At 36.4% G+C, this 9812-nt stretch overlaps 1 non-coding gene across 1 annotated transcript; it reads right to left on the bottom strand.

Moving 5' to 3' along the window:
- Window positions 1-3066: 3066 nt before the first annotated feature.
- On the bottom strand, window positions 3067-3170 carry LOC122277887. The gene has a single exon (XR_006229196.1). It is a non-coding gene; the product is annotated as a small nucleolar RNA R71 (small nucleolar RNA).
- Between the last annotated feature and the right edge of the window lie 6642 nt (window positions 3171-9812).

The following is a 9812-nucleotide window of genomic DNA, read 5'->3' as shown; positions in this document are numbered from 1 at the left end:
GCTATGGAAGACAGGACTTGCGCCTATTGTTATTGAAGGCCATGGACTTTTATTTCATTAAAAGGGTGATAAAGGGTTAGAATTGCATAATTAAGTTGTTTAAAGGAGTGATTTATTTTATCAAATAAGGATTGAACACTTAATTATGCATCAAATTCTAATATTGAATGTCAAATTAATTGATGCCAATATTTTTTGCACATCCAAGTCTCATATTTGCCCTTGAAATACTTAAACTATGATACCAATTCATTTATATATTGTAGGGCATTTATGGAAGGAAAGAAAGAACGGGACACATGCAGTGGACTCAAATGCAAGCACCACTCAAATGCAAGCATCATTCAGACATATGCAACACACACATGCAGAAAAATAGATGCAGAACACTTGGACAGCACATGCAGATGCAGAAAGTATTCAGATCACATTTCAACACATGCAGAAAATGCAAGCTACAGCAAGGAAATCACATGGGATAGCTGGACCGAAAGCAAGCAGCTGTTATTTTTTGACTTTCACTTTCATTCTTCTTGCTTCTGCACATGGAAGGTCAAAATCTGCATGCTGGAACAAATCACATGATCAGTAGAAGTTGGTGTGTGAAGGTGCCGTGATTGAAGGAGAGTGGGTGAGCAAAGCCGTGTGGTGCTGGAATTTTATTGTGCTTAAAAGTATAATCTGATTACGTAAGTTGGCACTGATGTGAGGCATATGTATATATATATATAATGCTGGACGACAAAGTGAAGAAAGGGATGGAGACAAGAGAGAATTGGAGACAAGAAGGTGTAGAGTGAAAGGGATAGGTGCAGATTTTTTTGAGATAGGAATTGAGAGAGTTAAGTGGGGGAACCGGAATTGAAGGAAATTGATTCAATATTTAAATGGGATTAATTAAATATTCAGTGCATGATTTGAGAGTGAAAGCAACCGGTGTAATTGGAGGAGAGCAATCGATGTGGGGCTGTTGTGTCGAACGTGTGTTGAACGTGTAGTATTAGTTAATTATCCTAAAAGAAGAGGGAGTCGGTGGGATCAATTAGATTAAAGTGAGGAATTAGCTGAACGTGGGCCCTCATTAAAGAAAAGAAAGGAAGGCTGGAATAATTTGGTAGAGCTTGAAGGAGTGAAAAGGAGTGTGCAGCCGAGTGATTGAAGGAGAGATGTGTGGGGTCGGTTTGGTAGAAAAAGAAATTGCCAATTGGTTTAAGAAGGGAAAGAAAGGGGGGGAGCTGGAGTGAGACCAGCTGGGGAGATAGCATACGTGGGGGTTTCCTTTTTCATTCTGAGTGGTTCTTAAGAATCGGCTGGAATTAGTTTTGAGGTGGGTGATTTATTGAGGGGTAAGACGTGCTGGTGAGAAGCTGGGTAACGCTGCATTAGAAGGAGCTGGACGTGGGGTACGTAGGAGATGAACTTCAAGAGAAGGGAGCTGGAAGGAGAACAAAAAGAGAGGAATTCAGACTGGTCTTTAGGGGAGTTTTCTTTGTAATTCAATTTCCTGTTTTATGATCTAATTTTCATTTTAGCTTGAGTTTTATTTTAATATTATCATGGATAATGTTTGGAGTTGTAACTTTTATTTTATTTTATTTTCTTTTCAGTTTTATGTTATTGTGTGGTTTCATTGTATTTTATTTTAATTTTATCCTGAACAATATTACTATAGTATTTGCAATGAATTTGTTTGGCTAAATTTCCATACTAAGGTTAGAGGTGAAGTTTAATGATTTAAATATTGTTTCCGAATCCACGTAAAATTTATTCTACGAGCTTGATCGATTGAAAGATTTTATTTGGATATTTTGATTATCTATATACTCGTCTTGATTCATTGTGATTTCCGAATACAGTGAATGCTTGAGGAATCCCTGTGGTATTCAAATAAATTTGTAAATGTTTTAATCATCAATCGTTCACGCTCAATCATAAGCGTCTGTTTTTCTCGATCTTAAATGCTAAATCTACCAATTAAACGGAATCATTATTCTAGTTTAATTGAAGTAAATCGATTGGAAACAATATCATAAATTATTAGACGGATCCTCGAAACCTTAGTCTTCTTCCATTCATTTTATCATTCTAGTTTAATTCATTTTATCAATCTTCATTTGATTGCACGTTTCTTTTCGTAATTTTGTTTCATTGTCTGAATTTATTTTATTTATTACAAAAGTCAATCCCTGTGGATTCGATCCTGTAAGATACTACAACACCTGTATACTTGCAGGTAAAACTGCACGAGATTTTTGATTCATTAATTTGAGTCAGAGTTTTAGTCGCAACAAGTTTTTGGCGCCGTTGCCGGGATTTGCAACGTGTGATAATTTTTCTTTTTTATCTTAGAAATCTTTTGCTAATTTTTTTTTTATATTCTTTTTGCAGGTATAATTTTCCACGAAAAAAAATAAAAAAAAAAAAGAGCATGTAACATTGCTTCCATCTTCATACCATTTGGTAATCTCGTTTCAAAAAAAAAAAAAAATTCTTTTACTTTATTGCTTGTTTTGCATTTTATTTTCTATGATCAATCCTCTATAATGAATGATCTCGTGGCAACGTGATCAAACGGGTAGATTGAGAAGAGAGGAAATCATTTTAAAAGAATTGGTTAATACTTTGTCAGGTGATTCTGAAAATTCTCATACCATGGCTGACAATCGTAGTGTTCATGACGATGAAGAGGCACAAAATAATCCGCAAATGAGAACTTTGCGTGAATATTTGCAGCCTACAAGGACAAGTACTCCATCTTGTATGATTTTTCCTACGAATATGGGAAATTTTGATTTAAAACCGGGAGTAATCCAATTACTTCCCAAGTTTCATGGCTTGGATTCAGAAAGTCCTTATTTGCATCTAAAAGAATTTGAAGAGGTTTGTGCAACTTTACAAACTCAAACTATCAATGATGATGTTGTTAGATTAAAGTTGTTTCCATTCTCTTTGAAAGAAAAAGCTAAGAATTGGTTAAACTCCTTGAGACCAAGATCTATTGGCACATGGCAAGAAATGCAAAGGGAATTTCTAAAAAAGTTTTTTCCTACTCATAGGACCAACACTCTTCGCAGAAATATTATGAATTTTTCTCAAAAGGAAAATGAAACATTTTTTCAGTGTTGGGAACATTTTAAGGAATTGTTGCTAACTTGCCCACATCATGGCTATGAAACTTGGCGCACCATCAGTTTCTTCTATGAAGGTTTAACATCTCAAATGCGTCAGTTTGTTGAAATGATGTGTAATGGTGATTTTCTAAATAAAGATCCTGATGACGCTTGGGACTATTTTGACCAGTTAGCTGAAAATGCCCAATCTTGGGATAACACAGATCGTTCTGATCGATCAAATAAGCCCAAGCTTAGTGCCATGTCTCAAGAAGGTATTTATGTTCTTAAAGGAAATGATGATGTGAATGCTAGGATAGCAAGTCTGACAAGAAAAGTCGAAGCCATGGAACTTAGGAAGGTAAACTCAGCTAAGGCCATTAAAAAGGAAGAAGAAAATTATGGCATTTGTGAGATTAGTGGACACCTAACTCAGGATTGTCCAACAATCCCTGCTTTTAAAGAGGTGTTGCACGAACAAGCAAATGTCATGAATTCTTATCGGAGACCATTTTCTTCCCCATATTCGGAAATATATAATCCTGGATGGAGAAATCATCCCAATTTTAGTTGGAGGAATGAGTCCAATATAAATCAAAATCCTCAAGGGCCATCTTCTTCTACTCCTTATGTGCCTCCACATAAGAAAACCCTTGAGGAAACATTACAGGCTTTTATGCAGGGACAAGCAAATATCAACACTCAGACAATGCAGGCCATTACTGAGATGAGAAGTTCTATCAGCGACTTGACCTCTGCATTACATGCTCAAGGAAAGGGTAAGTTTCCTGCTCAACCTCAGCCAAATCCAAAAGGTAAATTTGAGGTAAGAAATTCAAATCCCTCTGATTCAAAATTTGAACATGCCAAGTCCATCACCACTCTACGCAGTGGAAAAATAATTGATAAGAGTATTTCAACAACGAAAGTTGATGAGACCAACAACTGTTTAAATTCCAAGAGTGATGGTGAACTTGAAAAGGTTGAGTTAGATGTGCCTGTGAAAGCCCCAATACCTGCTCCATTTCCCCAAAGATTGCAACATTCTCACAAATTGGTTCAAAATGCTGATATTCTTGAAATTTTTAAACAAGTAAAAATCAACATTCCTTTGTTGGATGCAATCAAACAGATTCCTTCGTATGCTAAGTTTTTGAAAGATTTATGCACAGTGAAGCGTACGATGAAGGTGCAGAAGAAGGCTTTTCTCACTGAGCAGGTAAGCGCCATCCTCCAGAACAATTCTCCACCAAAGTACAAAGACCCGGGTTGTCCAACAATTTCCTGCGTGATTGGAAATTTTAAAATTGAAAAAGCTTTACTTGACCTCGGAGCTAGTGTTAACCTCCTACCCTACTCGGTATATGAGCAGTTGGGTCTTGGTGAACTTAAACCCACCAAGGTAACACTCCAACTTGCTGACCGTTCAATTAAAATACCGAGAGGGATAGTTGAGGATGTGCTAGTTCAAGTAGGAAAATTTTATTTTCCAGTGGATTTCATTGTTTTGGACACGGAACCTGTCTTTGATGTTTGCACTCAAATTCCTATAATTTTGGGTAGGCCGTTCCTTGCGACCTCAAATGCTTTAATAAATTGTAGGAGTGGTGTGATGGTAATCTCTTTTGGCAACATGACTTTGGAGTTGAATATTTTCAATATTTGCAAACAACCTGGTGATGATGATGATGTGCAGGAAGTGAATCTGATCCAAACTCTTATTCAAAATAAATTTGATTTGTCAAGTTTTTCTGACCCTCTTGAGGCTTGTTTGGTTCATGGTGAAAATTTTGATGATGATTCTGTGCTTGCATCTATGAATTTTTTGCTAGAATCTACTCCTATAATGGACACTGATAAATGGAGAACACGTTTTGAGGAATTACCACCTCATGATGTCGTGTCTCTCCATTCAAGTGTGCAAACACCAAAACTCGACTTGAAACCTCTACCTGCTGATCTCAAATATGCATTTTTAGGCCAAGCAGAGACATTACCAGTGGTCATTTCATCAAGACTGGATGAAATTCAGGAGAAAAAATTAATTGGTGTTCTCATCAAACACAAAGAGGCAATAGGATGGACCATAGCTGATATCAAAGGTATCAGTCCTTTGATTTGTACCCACAGGATTTATCTAGAGGACAATTCTAAACCCTCTAGAGAAATGCAGCGTAGACTGAACCCCAACATGAAAGAAGTTGTCAAAGCAGAGGTGTTAAAACTTCTGGATGTAGGAATCATTTATCCTATTTCTGACAGCAAATGGGTTACTCCCACGCAAGTGGTACCCAAGAAATCTGGTGTGACTGTAGTTAAGAATGCTAACAATGAATTGATCCCAACTAGAGTTACTACTGGTTGGCGTATGTGCATTGACTACAGAAAACTGAATTCTGTCACCAGAAAGGATCATTTTCCCCTACCATTCATGGATCAAATCATTGAACGTGTAGCGGGCCATAAGTTCTATTGCTTCCTAGATGGTTATTCTGGATATAACCAAATTGAGATTGCTCCTGAAGATCAAGAAAAGACCACTTTTACATGTCCATTTGGTACCTTTGCATATCGAAGGATGCCATTCGGACTTTGTAATGCTCCTGCTACATTTCAACGATGCATGATGAGCATATTCAGTGACATGGTAGAGCGTTTCGTTGAAATATTCATGGATGATTTTTCTATTTTTGGTGATTCATTTGATGAATGTTTGACTCATTTGGAAAAAGTGCTGATTAGATGCAAAGAAAAGAATTTGATTTTAAACTGGGAGAAGTGTCATTTTATGGTCACTCAAGGGATTGTTCTTGGTCACATTGTTTCTTCTCAAGGTTTTGAAGTGGACAAGGCCAAAATTGAATTAATTTCTAAATTGCCCATCCCAAAGAACATCAGGGATATCAGATCTTTTCTAGGTCATGCAGGTTTTTACAGGAGGTTCATTAAAGGCTTCAGCACAATTTCTAGACCTTTGTGCAATTTATTGTCAAAAGAAAATTCTTTTGTATGGACTGATGATTGTGAGTTAGCTTTTACAAAGCTAAAAGGTATGTTGATTTCAGCCCCAATTATGCAATCACCTGATTGGAATTTACCATTTGAGATTATGTGTGATGCTAGTGATTATGCTGTTGGAGCTGTGTTGGGCCAACGTAGGGATAAAAAGCCTTGTGTTATTTATTATGCAAGTAAAACTTTAAACAGTGCTCAAATGAATTATTCAACAACTGAAAAAGAGCTACTTGCAGTAATTTTTGCACTTGACAAATTTCGCTCTTATTTGATTGGATCTCAAATTGTCATCTTTACTGATCATGCTGCGTTAAAGTACCTTTTAGCGAAAAAAGATGCAAAGCCCAGGTTACTTAGATGGATCCTTTTGTTGCAAGAATTTGATTTGATAATCAAAGATAAAAAAGGAGTTGAGAATGTCGTTGCTGATCATCTGTTTAGACTTGTCCTTTCAGATTCCATAGAGACAGTTCCTATTAAAGACACATTTCCAGATGAGCAACTCTTTGGTATATCTCAAGTGCCATGGTACGCTGACATTGCTAATTTTCTTGCTACAGGTGAAATTCCTCACATTTGGACTCAACAAGATAAGAGGAAATTTTTTGTGGAGGTAAGAAAATTCTTTTGGGATGATCCATATCTGTTTAAATATTGCCCAGATCAGATAATTAGACGATGTGTTCCCAATAACGAATTTCAAAGTGTGATATCTTTTTGTCACTCTGGGGCATGTGGTGGCCATTTTTCTGGAAAGAAAACTGCTTTTAAAATTTTGCAATGTGGCTTCTATTGGCCTACCATTTTCAAAGACACCCATGAATTTTGTAAAACTTGTGAGCGCTGTCAAAAATTGGGAGGGATTACCCGCCGGAATATGATGCCATTAAATCCAATCTTGGTTGTTGAAATATTTGATTGTTGGGGCATTGATTTCATGGGACCCTTCCCAGTTTCTTTTGGCAATCTCTACATTTTGGTAGCTGTGGATTATGTGTCCAAATGGATTGAGGCTATTCCATGCAAAAACAATGACCACAAAGTGGTACTGAAATTTCTGAAAGAAAATATTTTATCAAGGTTTGGAACACCTCGAGCCATTATCAGTGATGGGGGTAAGCATTTTTGTAATAAGCCTTTCGAGGCCTTAATGCGAAAATATGGTATTACTCATAAGGTTGCTACCCCTTATCATCCACAAACAAGTGGTCAAGTTGAGGTATCTAATCGGGAGATCAAAAAAATTTTGGAAAAGACGGTTAATCCAAACCGCAAAGATTGGTCTTTACGACTAACTGATGCACTTTGGGCATACCGTACTGCTTTTAAAACCCCGATTGGTATGTCCCCATATCGACTCATTTTTGGAAAAGCATGTCACTTACTTGTGGAATTGGAACACAAAGCTTATTGGGCAATCAAGAAATTTAATTTTGATTTGGATAAAGCTTGCTCTCTTCGTAAGTTTCAGCTTAATGAGTTAGAGGAAATCAGGAATGAAGCTTACGAAAATTCTCGTATTGCCAAGGAAAGAATGAAAATTTTTCATGACAAAAATATTTTTCGAAAATCTTTTGAGCCTTCACAAAAAGTTTTGTTGTATAATTCAAGGCTCCATTTGTTTCCTGGCAAACTTCGATCCCGATGGATTGGTCCCTTTGTTGTTAAAACTGTTTATCCTTTTGGGGCCATTGAGATAGAAAATCCAGAGAATGGTAATGTTTTTAAGGTTAATGGACAAAGGTTGAAACCATTTTTGGATGATTTTACTCCAGAGGTTGAGTCCACTACTCTGGAGGATCCTGCGTATCAGAATTAATTTCTGATTTCTCATTGTATATACCGTATGTGTTTGTTTTTTTTTCTTTTGTTTTCTTTTGTGTTTTTAACTTTGACAGAAATCTACTCCTTGTGTGCACTCTAGTATCTCAGGTGAATTCTTTCCTCTTTGTTTAATCATTTTCGTCTCAATATGTTCTGCAGTGTTTATCTTGCTCCAATTCATACCTGTATAGCATACATCATCGAATATTCAATTGCTGAACATTGAGGACAATGTCACATTTAGTTGGGGGGAGGGTTTTCTGTTAAAAATGTGTTAAAATTCTGTTAAAAATGTGTTAAAAAAAATGATTTGTTGAGGTCATGGAACATGTGGAATGTAGTGCAAATATGAGTATATGTCAAAAGAGGGAATTATCCATTTTATTTAGTTGTTAAACCAAGGGAAAGATGTTAAAAGTTTTGCTAAAACACAGACAACACATAACCGGAAGGCCTAGAAAGACTATACATTGAGTCATTGTTGGTTGATTTACACTTCAATTGTTTGAGACTCTAATGAACCATATCCTAATGGCTTAGGAAGAGATCTTAAATGAATTAAATGAGAAAAGGGACAAGGCAGGGATCCAATAAAAAAAAAACAAAAAAATAAAATAAAAATTACGTTTGTGTAGTGGAAAAGTCTGCCTATTACCGGGGTCCTTACCAAAAAAAAAAAAAAGTAGGCGCCTTTCAAAGTGTAATAGCGTGAAAGCCGCCACTACAATGGTTTTGAATTAGAGTAAGACCATGTGGTTTTTTCAGATTGGTTGTTGTGATTGAAACTGTTAATGTCTCTTGGTAGTCGATCTTGGAATTCTAACCCCATTTCCATGCACTTGAAAGAAAGCAAGCTTTGTTACATGTAATTCCCTTGGTTGATTAACTAAATTGTGTATAAATTCTCTTAGTTGATACAAAATTCAAATTAATCTATCTCCAGTGTTCTTAAACTCAACAAACCTATTTCATAGCATGTGATTCGCGAACTTCTTTTGAAATTGTAGTTGGAAATCTCACCTTTGTATGAATTCATTCGCTTTGTTTGCTAGAGTCTAGCAAAAAGCTAGTTGGGGGGTGTGATAAAGGGTTAGAATTGCATAATTAAGTTGTTTAAAGGAGTGATTTATTTTATCAAATAAGGATTGAACACTTAATTATGCATCAAATTCTAATATTGAATGTCAAATTAATTGATGCCAATATTTTTTGCACATCAAAGTCTCATATTTGCCCTTGAAATACTTAAACTATGATACCAATTCATTTATATATTGTAGGGCATTTATGGAAGGAAAGAAAGAACGGGACACATGCAGTGGACTCAAATGCAAGCACCACTCAAATGCAAGCATCATTCGGACATATGCAACACACACATGCAGAAAAATAGATGCAGAACACTTGGACAGCACATGCAGATGCAGAAAGTATTCGGATCACATTTCAACACATGCAGAAAATGCAAGCTACAGCAAGGAAATCACATGGGATAGCTGGACCGAAAGCAAGCAGCTGTTATTTTTTGACTTTCACTTTCATTCTTCTTGCTTCTGCACATGGAAGGTCAAAATCTGCATGCTGGAACAAATCACATGATCAGTAGAAGTTGGTGTGTGAAGGTGCCGTGATTGAAGGAGAGTGGGTGAGCAAAGCCGTGTGGTGCTGGAATTTTATTGTGCTTAAAAGTATAATCTGATTACGTAAGTTGGCACTGATGTGAGGCATATGTATATATATATAATGCTGGACGACAAAGTGAAGAAAGGGATGGAGACAAGGAGAGAATTGGAGACAAGAAGGTGTAGAGTGAAAGGGATAGGTGCAGATTTTTTTGAGATAGGAATTGAGAGAGTTAAGTGG

The sequence above is a fragment of the Carya illinoinensis genome, chromosome 9 (assembly GCF_018687715.1).
Source record: "Carya illinoinensis cultivar Pawnee chromosome 9, C.illinoinensisPawnee_v1, whole genome shotgun sequence".
Classification (NCBI taxonomy): domain Eukaryota; kingdom Viridiplantae; phylum Streptophyta; class Magnoliopsida; order Fagales; family Juglandaceae; genus Carya; species Carya illinoinensis.
The sequence above is the reverse complement of the archived record's forward strand: the minus strand, read 5'-3'. Positions and strand labels throughout refer to the sequence as shown.